Below are 18,705 nucleotides of genomic sequence, written 5' to 3' on the forward strand. Positions count from 1 at the left end.
ACATTAAGGGAAAAACTATTTTACAGTATACTGTCCCTTTAATGTCTAAACCTTTGGCAACAAAAGTGATTACTCTCTAAGTGGAAATGTCCAAATTGGGTCCAATTAGCTATTTTCCCTCCTTGATGAATCGTTAGTGTTACAAGGTCTCAGGTGTGAATGGGGAACAGGTGTGTTAAATTTTTTGTTATCGCTCTCACACGCTCTCATACTGGTCACTGGAAGTTCAACATGGCACCTCATGGCAAAAAAACTCTCTGAGGATCTGAAAAAAAGAACTGTTGCTCTACATAAAGATGGCCTAAACTATAAGAATATTGCCAAGACCCTGAAATTGAGCTGCAGCATGGTGGGCAAGACCATACAGCGGTTTCACAGAATAGGTTCCACTCAGAACAGGCCTCGCCATAATCGATCAAAGAAGTTGAGTGCATGTGCTCAGCGTCATATCCAGAGGTTGTCTTTGGGAAATAGACATATGAGTGCTGCCAGCATTGCTGCAGAGGTTGAAGGGGTGGGGGGTCATCCTATAAGTGCTCAGACCATACGCTGCACACTGCATCAAATTGGTCTGCATGGCTGTCGTCCCAGACAGACCTTTTCTAAAGATGATGCACAAGAAAGCCCACAAACAGTTTGCTGAAGACAAGCAGACTAAGGACATGGTTTGATGAGACCAAGATAAACTTATTTGGTTCAGATGGTGTCAAGTGTGTGTGGTGATAACCAGGTGAGGAGTACAAAGACAAGTGTGTCTTGCCTACAGTCAAGCATGGTGGTGGGAGTGTTATGGTCTGGGCCTGCATGAGTGCTGCCAGCACTGGGGAGCTACAGTTCATTGAGGGAATCCATGAATGCCAACATATACTGTGACATACTGAAGCAGAGCATGATCCCCTCCCTTTGGAGACTGGGCTGGAGGGCAGCATTCCAACATGATAACGACCCCAAACACACCTCCAAGTTGACCACTTCCTTGCTTAAGAAGCTGAGGGTAAAGGTGATGGACTGGAAAAGCATGTCTCCATACCTAAACGCTATTGAGCATCTGTGGGGCATCCTCAAACAAAAGGTGGGGGAGCGCAAGGTCTCTAACATCCACCAGCTCCGGGATATCATCATGGAGGAATATAAGAGGACTCCAGTGGCAAACTGTGAAGCTCTGGTAAACTCCATGCCCAAGAGGGTTAAGGCAGTGCAGAGAAATAATGGTGGCCACACAAAATATTGACACTTTGGGCCCAGTTTCGACATTTCCACTTAGGGGCGTACTCACTTATGTTGCCAACGGTTTAGACATTAATGGCTGTGTGTTGAGTTATTTTGAGGGGACAGCGCATTTACACTGTTAAACAAGCTGTACACTCACTACTTTACATTGTAGCAAAGTGTAATTTCTTCAGTGTTGTCACATGAAAAGATATAATAAAATATTTACAAAAATGTGAGGGGTGTACTAACTTTTGTGAGATACTGTATATACACGCATCCACATATATATATATCATTAGAGGGTTCATCTGCACTCTCACAAACACATGCGACAGCAACCAGGGTGCAGGTAATGTTTCCTACTATACAAGGTTATACATTTCTGAAAGAAATTATCTCTAGTCTTTGTTTTGCCAACTGAGTGCAATGTAAAACTAATAATTTTCAGATTATATTTTGCAGCTAGCGGGAGCGTGGAATGAGAAAGGGAATGAGACTGTGTTTTGTTATGGTTAATGGTGTATTGTTGCACCATTTTCCTGGTCAGTAACAGAAACTTTAGTATCAGGCATGGAACTACACTGCCAAATGGCCTTTTTTTATGCCACAAATAACAGATGATTTTATCATAAGATACTTTTCTGATGGACACAAGGAATGAAATTATGAAAATAACTTACCCTAAGCGTCTTGTACTGCAAATGTGTGTAGGACATGTTTTGTAGTGGGAGAGTAGAAAAGCAGTTGACAGAAGACACAGTGACAATAAAATGGGGTGTGTAGCACTATCGGTGATGTTCCAACATTTTCATGACTGCTAGCAGGATACCACAGCATCAGGCATAAAACAAAACTGACAAATTGACCATTTAATTTCATAGAATAGTGAGATGCATCTGTCACTAAAGGGAGTGCCTTTCCCATGGACACATCATTCTGCATTTCCCCAAAGAAATTGTCTTAGCAAGAGCATTGAATAACATTAGACAGACACTAGTGGGACTATGAAGCAGTTTTGTGTGTTGCTGCAAAATTTTCTTGGCTGGTAACAGCATACCCCAGCATGATCAAGCCTTACAACAATTCTCAGCTCGGTTTATCTACATATGAAAAGAAAAAGAGTCCTGAGTCCAAGGGTAAGTTTGATCCAATAAAGTGAGATTAAAATATATTACCATAAAACAATATAAGGAAAAGAGATATGCACAATTAATTCAGCTAATAACCGCTCCCCCCCCCCCCCCCACCTCACCTATCTTCTATCTCTGTGTATACAGTTTGTTTGTCTCTCCTAATATGAGCTGTTCTTTGATTTTCTTTTGTGGTACTTGTGGAACTAAATTAAAATGGAATAGATTTTTTTTATATAAATATACATATGAGCATAGTTAAAGCATAGTTAAAGGGACACTGAACCCACATTTTTTTCTTTTGTGATTCAGACAGAGAATACAACTTTCTAATTTACTCCTATTATCAATTTTTAGTCGTTCTCTTGCTTTCTTTATTTGAAAAAGAAAGCATCTAATCTATTTTTTTGGTTCAGACCATGGAAAGCACTTTTTTATTGGTAGGTGAATTTACCCACCAATCAGCAAGAACAACAGTGTGTTCACCAAAAATGGGCCGACAACTAAAGTTACATTCTTGCATTTCATATAAAGATACCAAGAGAATGAAAAGAATTTAAAATAGGATTAAATTAGAAAGTTGCTTAAAATTGCATGCTCAGAATGCATCTGAATCACAATAGAAAAAATTTGGGTTCAGTGTCCCTTTAACCCCTTAATGACCGGACCATTTTTCAATTTTCTTACCCTTAATGACAATGGCTATTTTTACATTTCTGCAGTGTTTGTGTTTAGCTGTAATTTCCCTCTTACTCATTTACTATACCCACACATATTATATACCGTTTTTCTCGCCATTAAATGGACTTTCTAAGGATACCATTATTTTCATCATATCTTATAATTTCCTATAAAAAAAATATAAAATATGAGGAAAAAATTGAAAAAAACACACTTTTTCTAACTTTGACCCCCAAAATCTGTTACACATCTACAATCACCAAAAAACACCTATGCTAAATAGTTTCTAAATTTTGTCCTGAGTTTAGAAATACCCAATGTTTACATGTTCTTTACTTTTTTTGCAAGTTATAGGGCCATAAATACAAGTAGCACTTTGCTATTTCCAAACAACTTTTTTTCAAAATTAGCGCTAGTTACATTGGAACCCTGATATCTGTCAGGAATACCTGAATATCCCTTGACATGTATATATTTTTTTTTAGAAGACAACCCAAAGTATTGATCTAGGCCCATTTTGTTATATTTCATGCCACCATTTCACCGCCAAATGTCATCAAATAAAAAAAAAAGTTCACTTTTTCACAAATTTTGTCACAAACTTTAGGTTTCCCACTGAAATTATTTACAAACAGCTTCTGCAATTAAGGCACAAATGGTTGTAAATGCTTCTTTGGGATCCCCTTTGTTCAGAAATAGCAGACTTATATGGCTTTGGGGTTGCTTTTTGGTAAGTAGAAGGCCGCTAAATGCTGCTGCGCACCACACGTAAATTATGCCCAGCAGTTAAGGGGTTAATTAGGTAGGTTGTAGGGATCTTGCATGGTTAATTTTAGCTTTAGGGTAGTGTAGTAGACAACCCCAAGTATTACCCTTTTAACCTCAAGGGGAAGGTGGGAAATAACTCGAGATGACAATCTCAGACCTTACTCCAGATAGACCTATGTACTGGATAAGGTAGTGCCTAATGCCGATTATAATGTATTAGAAAAGGAGAGAATAAGGACAGAGGCATTAATATGGCACACTTGGGGGATTGACATCTCATAACAAATTAAGTAGGTGATTGAGTGTTGAGGGACTATGAAATTAGTTTAAAACTTAACGTTTATTATTTATTATTCATTAGATAAAAAATATATATATAGTTGTACACAGTGGTGTGGACCATGCCACTATATGTAAAAAATCCATTCACATACACATAAAAGAAAAAGAAAATCAAATTAACTAAAGATTGAAGAAAAAATTAAAGAAAGAAATAATTTATATACAACCAATCGCTGAATTGAACCAATCGCTGAATTGAACCAATCGCTGAAGACCACCCGCGATTGGACGATTAGACGCGTCAGTCTAAGTAACAGATCAGGATTGGTCTAATGACCTACATAAGGAAATCCCGGGAGGTGATCGGGTCAGCCAACAATTTTACCAAAGGACGATATTCAGAAAAAAGTTTTCTAATAACCTAAACCCATTTATAAAAACTATATTCCATAACAAAACAGAGAGCGCAGTGCAAACGGCCTAACGCGCGTTTCGCATACGCTTTATCAAAGGCTGACCCGATCACCTCCCGGGATTTCCTTATGTAGGTCATTAGACCAATCCTGATCTGTTACTTAGACTGAAGCGTCTAATCGTCCAATCGCGGGTGGTCTTCAGCGATTGGTTCAAAACAGAGGGTGTGTGCCGTTGCACCAATGGTGTGCGGTTGGATACACATGAGGGCGTGAATACGCTCCTTGTCATTTCGCTCCATCCCGGACTCCACTGGAAACGGCATATAAGTATTAAAAGGGGATAGTAAACAAAAACCCGTTATTCATCATGGCAATATATCAGCATATAAATGCTATGATCATTCAACCTCCTTGGGTTAAAGTACGTAATGTTATGCCACAGAATATTTCAAAGTTCCATGGTCCCAGAATTCTGGTTAGTTGTATTACAATTTATCTATTATTAAACATAAAGATTTTAAGTAATTACCAATACTGAGTGTATAGATGCATATTGATATGAATCAATCCAATAAAACATTATTGCTTATACAAATAAATAATATTTTAGATGTTTTAGAGAAGTTTTAATCACTGTTTCAGGCTAATTCTCTAGAAGCTTATTTCTTTCCTTTCAACCTGTGCCTCATGTACATGTAGTATTGCTAGTATATACTACTGAATTCATTCCAAATATCCCACTCTATATTAATTTCATATATAATTCTTGTATAAGAACATAGATAACTGTAAATATGAGTTTATATTGCTATAACTCCAGTAATTAAGTTACAAGAACTAAAAAGTGATATGAAATTATATTCAGAATTTCACAAATATAGTGAATGGGATCCGTACGAGGTAACAGTAGATCAGAGATTGTGTTGTTTTACCTTACGTAATTAGGCTTCAAAAAGCTCAAAAAATCTCAAAAAATTAGATAGTTGTATTCACATATTTAGGAGTATCACAGGTATATTGAATAAAGTTCATAATAATCTCCCTAAGGGGTCTTAGGATTTTAAGTCAAGAAATAACTACCTAGTTCAGGTTAATAGTTCTTCCAAAGTTCATGGAAGTTACACATTATCTAGATATTGGGATACTAGGTTATATCTATTCAAGACTGCATTGATTCCAGGGGTCATATCCTCAAAATTGATATGGCATCATTTTTTGGGGGGATTTTTACTCTAGAAACGCACTAAAAGTTAAAGTTTCATTGAGCCCCTTAGGACTCATACTCTGCATCCTAAAGATCCATTTCGTCTCTGCTTTGAGTAATGCTTTTTCGATATTCCCCCCTCTTATTCCTAATGAGACTTTCTGGAGAATCCAGCCTTGCAATTCTGGTTTGCAGTCATGTTTTTCTAGAAAATGTCTTGCTACTGTGGTCAATTTTTTGTCATGTTCCAAGTCGTTTCTTGCATTTTTGATGTTGCATATATGTTCGCCCAGACGTCTTCTGAACTCCCGTGTCGACATACCCACATACTTCTTCTTACAGTTACATTCAATACAGTAGATAATATTTTTGCTCCTACAATTGTAGAAGTCATTCATTACGATCACTCCAGATGGAAAGATATTCATCTGCTTCACATTTAATATGTATGGGCAGAATTTGCATGTTCCACATGCATATGTTCCCAAAAAGTCCTTTCTTTTTTTAGGACTATTTTTAACAAAATGACTCTTCGTTATCTTATCCCTAATAGTAGGGGCTCTTCTCCAGCTCATTGCAATATTATTGCCAATACATTTGGATAAATCCTCGTCAGTTTTTAGAATATGTACATGCGTGTTAAGTATTTCCTTTATTTCCTTATGTGCAGTATTGAAAGTACTTACAAACCTAACTCTGTTATCCATGTTGTTCTTGGATTTAGGTTTCAACAACTGTGCTCTGTCCGTATGGAGGGCTCTGTGATATGCCTTTTTTAGGATACTATTTGGGTATCCTCTGGTTTTTAATCTCTTTTTCATATCCATTGCCTGATTTTTAAAGTCTGTAATGTCAGAGCAATTACGCCTTAACCTAAGAAATTCCCCAAAGGGTATGGCTTTCTTGGTGGCTGGATGATGTGCGCTTTGGAAATTCAATATTGAATTTGTGGCAGTTTCCTTCCTGTAGAGGTCTGATTTAATCTGACCAAACATATCCCTCGAAATCTTTAAATCAAGGAATGTAACACTTTCATGATTGATTTCATATGTTAGACGTAAATTCAAATTATTAGTGTTGAGGATTCCAATAAATTCTCTGAATATGGATATGACACCCTCTGTTTTGAACCAATCGCTGAAGACCACCCGCGATTGGACGATTAGACGCGTCAGTCTAAGTAACAGATCAGGATTGGTCTAATAACCTACATAAGGAAATCCCGGGAGGTGATCGGGTCAGCCTTTGATAAAGCGTATGCGAAACGCGCGTTAGGCCGTTTGCACTGCGCTCTCTGTTTTGTTATGGAATATAGTTTTTATAAATGGGTTTAGGTTATTAGAAAACTTTTTTCTGAATATCGTCCTTTGGTAAAATTGTTGGCCCTCTTTTAGGGCACCTTTAACGGGTAATATTTAGCTTGCTTTGGGAATGGGAGAATATTAGAAGTATTTTCAGTTTAATTGATTTAAGGCACATAAGCAGTATCGACAATAGTACTTCTTCCTAATACCTCCACTAAAGCATGCTGCGGACCACATAGAAACATATAAACCATTTATGACGATAACCTCACCCAGATACTACATACCTAATTGTGCAACTTATAGGAGGTTACTCCTAACACAGAGAGTTAGCAGTGCTTGTATATAAATTATTTCTTTCTTTAATTTTTTCTTCAATCTTTAGTTAATTTGATTTTCTTTTTCTTTTATGTGTATGTGAATGGATTTTTTACATATAGTGGCATGGTCCACACCACTGTGTACAACTATATATATATTTTTTATCTAATGAATAATAAATAATAAACGTTAAGTTTTAAACTAATTTCATAGTCCCTCAACACTCAATCACCTACTTAATTTGTTATGAGATGTCAATCCCCCAAGTGTGCCATATTAATGCCTCTGTCCTTATTCTCTCCTTTTCTAATAAACCCCAAGTATTGATCTAGGCCCATTTTGATATATTTTATGCCACTATTTCACCGCCAAATGCGAGCAAACAATTAAAAAAAAATTCATTTTTCACAATTTTAGGTTTCTCACTGAAAGTATTTACAAACAGCTTGTGCTATTATGGCACAAATTGTTGTAAAAGCTTCTTTGGGATCCCCTTTGTTCAGAAATAGCAGACATATATGGCTTTGGCATTGCTTTTTGGTAATTAGAAGGCCACTAAATGCTGCTGCGCACCACACGTAAATTATGCCCAGCAGTGAAGGGGTTAATTAGGTAGGTTGTAGGGAGCTTGCAGGGTTAATTTTAGCTTTAGGGTAGAGATCAGCCTCCCACCTGACACATCCCACCCCCTGATCCCTCCCAAACAGTTCTCTTCCCTCCCCCACCCCACAATTGTCCCCGCCATCTTAAGTACTGGCAGAAAGTCTGCCAGTACTAAATAAAAGGAGTTTTTCTTTTTTTTAATAAAAAAAAATAAAATGTTTTAGCTGTGATGGACCCCTGCCTTAGCCCCAACCTCCATGATCCCCCCCCCAGCTCTCTAACCCTCTCCCCTACCTAATTGCCGCCATCTTGGGTACTGGCAGCTGTCTGCCAGTACCCAATTTGCCCCAAAAACAAGTGTTGTTTTTATCTTTTTTGCAATTTTTTAATGTTTTCTGTAGTGTAGCAGCCCCCCACAATACCCCAACCCCCTCCCCCTCCCAGATCCTTATATATTTATTTATTTTTATTCTTTTTTCCCCCTTCTTCCCTCCTCATTGGTGTCAGTGGCCAGCTAATCGCACGCGCGCCCCCGCACGCTCCCGGCACCTGGCGTGCACATTGCACTTACAGGAACCGGATGCCGGGTAGCGATGGGCCGCCCACCCGCCTCCCTGTTATGCTCCCACCCACCAACGAACCGGCACCATCGCTACCGGTGCAGAGAGGGCCACAGAGTGGCTCTCTCTGCATCGGAGTCTTCTGAAAAGGTATTGCAGGATGCCTCCATATGGAGGCATCACTGCAATACCCTGAGAGCTGCTGGAAGCGATTGCGATCGCTTCCAGCACTCTCTTAGACAACTGACGTACCAGGTACATCTATTGTCATTAACTGGTTGTTAATGCATGACGTACCTGGTACGTCAGTTGTCATTAAGGGGTTAAACATATCTGTATATTAATAGAATAAAGAGTCCTAAGCTGATGACTCAATAGCTACTGTATCTACACTTAATGTTGAACAACCAACTTTGTATATGATTTGAGTATTTCCTAGCAGTGTTCAAATGTTGTCAGATTCCAATACCTTTATGTATTTTTTGTTTGTTTGCTTGTGGTAAAAGGGTGTTATCTATGTTTTCCTCTATATCTAATCTATGTACAAATTTACATCTTATCTACAGTTATTGCCTTTTGGGACTCTAGTTTCTAGTGTAAAGATCCAATATACTTCTCTTTTTAACAGTTTTTAGTCTACTCCCACCAAATGGATCTCTCTCTATTTGTTCAATACGCATATACGAGAAGTTGGTAGTGCCTTGGTCATAAAGATGGAAATGCTTGGCAACCGGAGTCCTAGGTATCTCTTCATCTATAGAATTTAGATGCTCCCTTATTCTGTATTTAAGTGGGCGGGTTGTAATACCTACATACTGCTGGAAGCAGGATTTACATGTAATAATATATATAATGTGGGTAGAGGTACAGTCTAATTTTTTCCCAAAATTGTATACTTTCTTTTTTTCTGTTGAAGTAAAAGTGAGACTCTTATTTGTGTATGAGCAGTTTCTGCACAGTACTCGGCCATATTTGTAATTACCTTTAATGGAGGATAACAAATTGGTAGTAGAGTCATCCCTTTTGTGAGATCTTTTCATGACCGAATTCCCTATGTTAGGTGCTCTTTTCGCTACGTATTTAATGCAAATTTGTTTTTGAGAGCAATGTCACCATTTAGGACTGGTAGATATTTCTTTATGATATTAGAAATAGCATACAATTGATTGCTGTATTTAGTTGTAAGGTATATCTCCTCAGAGCCCGTATTGGTGGGGTCTCTCTTTTCTGTGTTTCTATGGATTCTGTTTCTGCTCCCACTAGCATCATTGTTGACCAGTGCTAATCTATCCAATTTGTCTACCTTTTCTTTATCTACAATCAGGTTTCCCAAAGATTAGGTTATTTTGTTACTAAAATAAGTTCCTTTCCCATAGGCACAGTAATGGGCTTCTCCTTAAGGAAATCAAACAGGAACAACATTATATGATTCATGACAATAATCACTTATTAGTAGTAGCTAGGCCTAGTAACACAATCATATTATTAAAGTAACTTTCCCTAAGCATAAATATTAAAGACATGGGGGCATATTTATCAAGTTCCGTATGGAGTTTGAGGCCCCTTGTTTCCGGCAAGCCTTCAGGCTCGCCGGAAACAGAAGTTATCAAGAAGTTATAAAGCAGCGGTCTAAAGACCACTGCTCCATAACTTGTCCGCCTGCTCTGAGGCGGCGGACAGAAATCAACCCAATCGAATTCGATCAGGTTAATTGACACTCCCTACTAGTGGCCAATTGGCCGCAAATCTGCAAGGGGCGGCATTGCACCAGCAGTTCACAAGAATATGTTTGTTGCATACAGTAGGAATCTTCCATCTTAAGATTTCTGTGGTATGTTCCTCAGTATTGATACCAGCTGCTAAGTGAAAAGACTGAAACGTCAAAAAAGCTATGAGTCTAGATCATTTTCTCCTACAGTTTACTAAAGCTGATGAACTCATTAAACACACTAAATTACACACGGCGCACTGAACAAGAGACTATTGTTTTCAGAAACATGCTTAACAGACTTTCAAATATATTTTTTCTATATACTTGTTCATATGTTTTGGTTTGATAATTTTAACAGTGTTTTTATATATGTATGTATTTTAATAGATGCTGAATTAAATCACTTGATGTATTATTTGTATCTTCTAATGCTGTCTTGTTTAGATAAAGCTTTTCTTTTTGCGCCAACTTTGCTACTTTTGCATTTAGCCAGTATAGATTTCTATAGGAGAGTAGAGGGATCTCCTTTATTACTTAGTTGCTTTCTAAAACTGTCTTAGCACAGACTCAATTTCAATACAACATAACTGTGTGTTTGTGTATGCAACAAACATATTCCTGCTTAGCATTAACATATGTAGTGTTATACAGAAATTCAAAAGTAAAAGCATGTTTTCAATATAAATAGACTGTCTGGAAAAGTAATATACAATAAAGGCAATCGTGTTACATATTGGCTGCTTTTTTGGATTTCATGTGACAGAGAAGAATCATAGCAAGAGACTCATAAGTCTAGTAAAGTCACGATATTCACATTCCACAGCCATTGTTTCCCTTTCAGCTAAAACACAAAGGACACCAGGCGCTATCACTTTACCACAGGCTGAAATAAACTGCCAAAAGCAATGCAGGTGTCTTACATGAATAAACTGCAAAATCATATGCAGACTGTGCATCCACCATTAACTCTAACACCCACTGTGCTGTATTCTCTTATTCGCTAGGAATCTTCCATCTTAAGATTTCTGTGGTATGTTCCTCAGTATTGATACCAGCTGCTATGTGAAAAGACTGAAACGCCAAAAGAGCTATGAGTCTAGATCATTTTCTCCTACAGTTTACTAAAGCTGATGAACTCATTAAACACACTAAATTACACACAGTGCACTGAACAAGAGACTATTGTTTTCAGAATTGATTTTACAAGCTTCCTATTATAGCTTTTAAAACCAAATCACACACACACACACACGCACACATATCCCCTTAACTCAACTACAGGCGAGGCATCACTCACTGGTATTATACAATAACTACTTTAGTATGAGGTTTTGGTATAGTTAACTATATTAGTGAGATTGATGTCTATCGTGGTCTATCTATCATCTATCTATCTGTGATTATGAAAATCGCCATATTAATTTATGTTACCTTTTTAATGCAAGATTAAAAGTTTGTAAATTGTGGACAGGAAAAACACACCTGTAATTGAAAAGGCTGGGAAAGATTCCTTAACCTTTTTATAAAATTAAACTAATGAAACACATCATCTGCAAATAAATTGCTAAAATCGTTAGTTTTTGATGCTAGATGCTATGCCAATAAAATACTATAAACCCCAAGTCACTACATTATTACTTGTTCTAATTAACATAACTTAGTAGATATATTCTACCAATAAAGGATGCCCTATGAAGTCAGTTTGTGAAATTTCTGCCCTACTAGCATTGCCCCAGTCAACTGTAAGTGCTTTTACTGTTAAAGGAAGAATCTAGGGGGCGTGTCCGAACAGTTTACCGGACAAGATGCATTCTCTGTGAGCTCTGCATATACCTAGTATACCTAGGTAACGTATACCTAGGTAACGACCCCCCCCCGGACTCACCGGGTTACCAGTGCTGGCAGCAGACACCTGCCTTACTGAAAATATCACTAATGTCGAACAACACAGCATTTATTTACTAAACCAGCAGCCTAACGGAAATTTAAATCCCAATCCACTCGCCAAAAGACTACTCCTAAGTGGCGACTACATGGGAGGACGATCTAACACAGTTTCTAGTTTAGCGCTTTGCTAAATTAGAGAACCTGCTACACAAGCTCTATCAAAGATTCCTACCTAGAGACCTTATAGAACGCATGGTAGCAGAAGTGCCTGAACAGAATGCTTTGCAAAACGCAACTTACGATAACAGCCAGAAGACACAGGCAATAGAGATGAAGCTCTCTCCTTCACATACCCTCTCAACGGGGACAGCGGACAGAGAACCAACTAGAACCCCTCAAAAGGCTCTGCGTTACTCCAGCACACTGCTGCTTTCGCAGTCACTTAAACATCAGGAGCATCTAGTTATGACTGCAACTACCTCAACTGATCCAGCGCCTAAGGGAACATCGGAGACACGATCGGGAACTCATCTGAAAATATGCCACAGACCCTCAGGAATGCCAAACAACCCTACTTGCTGGGACACTTTCTGATCGCATCTTGTTGCGGAACATCTTCAAGCAGCAGCAAACAACTAGCACTTGAACTCCCATGCATAGTCCACTAGGTAGACAAACCCCCACAAACTTACTATTCGCTACACAGGGGCAAACATGGCACTCATTTAATATAGCTGCCCAAGCGATCACATATTTTGAAAAGGGCTAAAGATCACTCTCAAGCTGCATTACTGACACTGCCCGAAGTGATAATCTGTAGAGAGAGATCACTAAAGACATGTGTTCTCAGTGTCAGTTATATACAAAGAAAGGTAAATTGTTTAAATGTGACAAACCTGAGCTATCTGTTTATGTTATGGTGCTCACTACATAGAGACTCCCCATCTGCACTATAAATTCCCCTCTACACACACTCCAAATTTTGGGCACATTTAATGCTCTCAGAAGCAGTTAGCTTCTCAGTTAGCATTATTGGTGGTTTTTCTCACAGTTTTATATTTTAATGTTATTCTCTCTTAAGTTCCTATCTCTTAGAAAAGGTTATTAATTTGCTGCAACTCCAAACACCACCTTGAAGCTCTAGCCCCGTTAACACTTAATATCATCACTCACATAAGAATTATTGTACAACTAGCATGGTCACTTCCACACTTATTGCACTCTCAAATGCAGGACTGAGGAAATACATGCATACCTGTAATGTATCACTACTAATATAATTTTTGCTGGAAGGTCCTAAGTACACAATTGTAAAGTTGTATAGCACACTGCTCAGTTACATGTTTTTAATGCTTACAATTATTAATTTTTATATATTATATGTAAATCATACAGAGATTATAATCTTATTAAGGGAGCAACAGACTGCATTGTAGTAATAGTGGTAACACTATTTTCATGATAAATCATTCTGTCCCAATAGCCTCAGTTATCCTTCTACGCCCAAAGTTAAAGAGAGAGCCCGCTTGTATATAACCAACAAGATACATTGCTGTGTATATATTGTTCATGCAACCTTCCCTCTTCACGGCTTGCAGCCGGAGCGGTGTGGAGGAGAAACACACTCATATACATAGTGCATAAAATTACCCGACAATGGCATATAAATTGAATTCTCAGAGAGTAGGTAAGGGAACAATCTCTCAGTTGAAGCTGTGCCTGAATCAAGTGGAGCTCAAAAGTTTAGAGACGAATAGAGTATTAATTATCCACCCGGTAGATACAAGATGATACAACCATAGTAGAGTAGTGATGTTGCTTATTTTATCTTATATCCCCATATAGTCATTTAGTCGTCGCAAACAACCTTTACATGCTACTACACCTAAATGATATTTGGAGGATTAAATTCCCTGACTCTGTAAAATTCTCCTGCGAGTCCAAAACCCATTGTACATTTTCAAGAATTGACTATATCCTTATTTCAGAACAGCTTCTTCAACTATGTGTATGCCCCAAAATTCATGATATCATTATCTCGGACCATGCGATAATCTCACTAGCGATCCACTTAGCTTCTAGCGAGAATTCTTATAACGCCAGTTTCTTTTTTCCTTGTTACTTAAGTAATAATAGCAAATTTATTAACTGGTTAAAAATACAATGGCGGGATTTTTGCCATAATAATATTTCATACTTTAATAAAAGTGAAATATTTTGGGAAACCTTTAAAGCTGTCCTTAGAGGTCAAATTAAGTCCTATTTATGCCATATTAAAAAGAAATCTTTAATAAGTGAAAGACAACTATCTAATCAAGTGAAAAATGCTTTCAATCAATATAAGCTTCATCCCTCTCAGGGTAACTGGTTATATTATTCCCAATGCAGAATTAAAAGATATATATATATATATATATATATTAAGCAGCATTGCCTGGAGGAAGAGACTAAATTGGATAACCGTTTTAGAGGTTGCTATGGTAGTTCCGCCAAATATTTGGCTAGAATTACCAAAAATTGCAAAAGTAGAAATTACATATCGGCTATCAAGGCTAAACAACAGAGATATACAGATAATAATAATATAAGAAAGGTGTTTTTTGAATACTTTCAAGAACTATACAATACACATCCGATAGATAACTACAATAAAGAACGTTTCTGGTCCAAAATTATGACACCGCAAATCTCTTCTTCAGACTTAGAAACTTTGAATGCACCAATTTCTAAGGAAGAAATCTTGTCAACAATTAAAAACGCTAAATTGAATAAAGCTGCGGGGCCAGACGGGATTCCGATTGAATTGTATAAAATTCTTATGGAAGAAATAAGTAACCTATTAGTCCTTTTGTTTAACAATTATTATTTAACCTCTTCCCCTATATCAAACCTTTTTTCTGCAGCTAATATAACCCGTATTCTCAAAAAGGGTAAAGATCCTGAACAAACAGCCTCATATAGACCGATATCCATTCTAAACTCTGACTACAAAATCCTCCTTTCTATTATTGCTAATAGAATAAAGAACGTTTTGTTTAAAATAATTCACATAGATCAAACAGGATTCATGATTGATCGCACTGTAACCTCCAACCTCCGGAAAGTTGAAACATTGTTAGACTTTTTCTGGAATCAAAATAAGACCCCAAATAAGGAGAAATTGGATAAGGATTTAGCTATATTATCTATAGATGCCGAGAAGGCATTCGATTCTATATCATGGAACCATCTGCTATATTCTTTAGAATGCTTTGGTATTAAAGGTCATTGCTTAGATTTTATAGCCAAGATCTACAATAATCCTTATTCAGCACTTCTGATAAACGGCAACCTCTCTGATAAAATCGTGCTTGGGCGAGGTACGTGTCAAGGTTGCCCTTTGTCACCTTTATTGTTCAATATTGCAATAGAACCCTTAGCAATATGGCTTCGCTCAGAACTAGTAGGGATTAGATTGGGTACTATGGAGTTTAAAATCTCACTATATGCTGATGACTTGTTAATCTTTCTAGAGGACTCAATTAAGTCCATCCCAAGAATTCTTCAGATACTATCTACCTTTAGTTCTTTTGCAGGTTATAAAATCAATCTCCAAAAAAGTGAACTTCTATGGATATAAAAACACAGGGGAAGTTGTAGTGACCACCCATTTAAAAATACAGATAACATTAAATATCTGGGTATTATATTACACAGAAATCCTAAGATGTGGTATAATTTAAATTTTAAACCAGTTTTTGAAAAAGCCATTTCAGATCTTAAGATCTGGTCTTCATTCCCTCTCTCGCTTTCGGCTCGTGTTAATCTAGTCAAAACAATCATTTTTTCCGAGGATATTATACCTCTTGCAAAATCTTCCAATATTTATTCCTAACCAGGAAATTCGAAAGTTCTATGCAGCATGTTCACAATTTTTTTGGAAAGGACGTAAGGCCCGTATTGCCATAGTGAAACTTTGTCAAAAAAAAGAGTAGTGGTGGACTGGCTTTGCCAGACATTAAACTCTATAATTTGACCACTTTATCCAAAATAGCTATCGGTTGGCTGATTGGCTCTAATAAAGTATCTTCTGTGGAGATAGAGAGTTTGTTTACTACTCCTTTTTCCCTAAAAGCTATTTTACATTGCCCAATAAAGAAACTCCCGTCAAATATTTGTAATCTCATATCTTTTAAAAATGTAATTATAGCTTGGCAAAAAATGTGTAGTTTGTTTAATATAGATTTCAGATTCTCAGCTTTTTTTACCAATACAAGGTAATCCAGAGTTTATTCCAGGAATATATGAACAAACATATTGTACTTGGGCCCAAATTGGCCTTAAGTATATGAACCAACTTATCTCAGATGCTGCCTCTTTGTGACCTAATGCATTTATTTGAACTTCCAAGACATAGTTTAATTGCATATTTTCAAACACGGCATTATATTAATTCGCTAGATCATGGTAGTCGATTGGAATCTTGCTGGTCTGAGCTTAATGATTGTATCAAAAAAGCTGCTACAGGCAAATTTACAATTTCTCTGTTATATAATATTATGCTCGCAAAACAGGGCCAATTTTTGGTGTCAATATTTCCCGCAATTTGAATCAGTCAATATTCTTTATAGTTTTTCTGTATTAGAGAAACTGAATGTATCAATTGCGTGGAAAGAATCACAGATCAAATTAATACATAATGCTTATTTAACTCCTCTTAAAATGTCTAAATTTTCCTCCTCAACACAACAGTGTTGTCCAAAATGTCACTTACTAAATGCAGACATCTTGCATATGTTTTTTTATAGCCCAAAAATAAACCAGCTGTAGGGTAAAGTTAATTACTGGTATAACCGGCAGTTTCACGATAACTTTAAAATCCAAGCCTATCATACAATTTTTTTGATACATTCGAATCTAGTGGTGGCTAAACCAAAAAATATTGGAATATTGAATACGATAATTTTAGTAACCAGAATTTTAATTCTAAAAAAATGGAAAGATACACTTCCACCCGGATTCTCTATTTTCCGTAATATGTTGCTTCAACAACTTGTATTTGAAGCACACAATACTATTTTCCAGTTTAAAGATAGGGCCGAGCTATTTATGGAAAACTGGCAACTTATAATTAATCTATACCCACTTTCTACACAGAAGTTAATTTTGGCTCCCCTGCGTTTCACTGAAATCTATAGGATCTTTTTTGGATATTAACTTTATCAGACGGTAATTAGAACTTGAGTGCGGGCCAGATGATCAGGGCAAGGGGGGATGAGAGAAAGGTAAGCGGGGGATTTTTTTTTTTTTCTTCTCCTTTTTCTTTCTCTCTGTTAATTAATTTTAAAGTGTTTGTTAATCTATCAAAAAACTATTCCAACAAGTGTACGCTATTTGGGTATGAATTATATGACCTGTATCTTCTACCTACATATACAGACATTTATGTCATTGTAAATTTTAGGTTATAGTTGTAATCTTTAATTGGGCTAAGATAGGATGTTTATATGAGTACAATCTTGATCTAGGATACATTTTATTTTTTATTTTATTTTTATTTTTTCTAGATCTAAGATGTAATCCTTCTATCTAATGTTTATTTTAGTTTGTTCCTCACATATATCTATTGTTAAATGAATATTAAGAAAGGAAGAGGGAAGGGAAGGGAGTAAGAAAAGAAAAACATGTTGTATTATTATGTTTTGTTAACCAACATAACCCACCCTGTGCGGTGTGCTGAAATAAGTTTGCCCATCTTTTTTGTTGTTCACTGTTGGATGATAAATAAATACATTTAAAAAAAAAAAGGGACCCATGGCTAGACCTAGCCATACTGTCACGGTTCCCACCGTTCCATGCAGACAGACAGGCGTGGTCGCCCATTTGACTTGAACCTGGGTCCTCTCTTATCCTAGGCTTGTCCTCTTGCCTCTAAGCCACAGCTGCTTCTCTCTATTTGTGTGTGTATGTAAGCCTTTCATTACCTTTCCTTATCCTGCCTGCAGCACTGAGGCTGGACTCTGGATATTGCTTTGCCTGGATCACCTGTGCTCATTTACAACCTGTCATTCAGGCTTACTTGGGACTTCCTACCAATTAGCAGCTTATTATCTGGCTATATATCCCTGCCTTTTCCTGTGCTCAGTGTCAGTTCTTTGTTTCATGTTTAATGTTTAAGTGTCTTTGTTCCTGAATCCCCAAGACTGACCCTGGCTTGTGACCCTGGCTCTGTTCATCATTTATCTGCATCTCTGGCTTCCTTTGATCTCTGCAATACCTTGACTACTCTCTTGGTTTTACCCTTGCTTGTACAGCATACTCGAATCTTTGATTTTTGCACACAGCCCCCTGTACATTTATTCACAGCCCAGGTGGTTTTCTTACCTGATCACTTTGGACTGTGATACCTGTAAGGATGAGCATATATCTCTGCTACAGACTCCAATCCAGGTAAGACCTTTACACATACACAGCATGAGCTTCAAATAGCACTTTTCCATGTAATCTATCTGTTCACAGGAACATGCTTGTAATTATTTATAAGACGTACAGTTCTGGTGGTATGATCCTCCCCATATCTGCTGTTCGGCTGGTCATGTCAGTATAACATATTTTTTATTTCTTCTTGTCGAGACAGAGTTGTTCTG

This window comes from Bombina bombina, chromosome 2 (assembly GCF_027579735.1).
Source record: "Bombina bombina isolate aBomBom1 chromosome 2, aBomBom1.pri, whole genome shotgun sequence".
Lineage (NCBI taxonomy): Eukaryota > Metazoa > Chordata > Amphibia > Anura > Bombinatoridae > Bombina > Bombina bombina.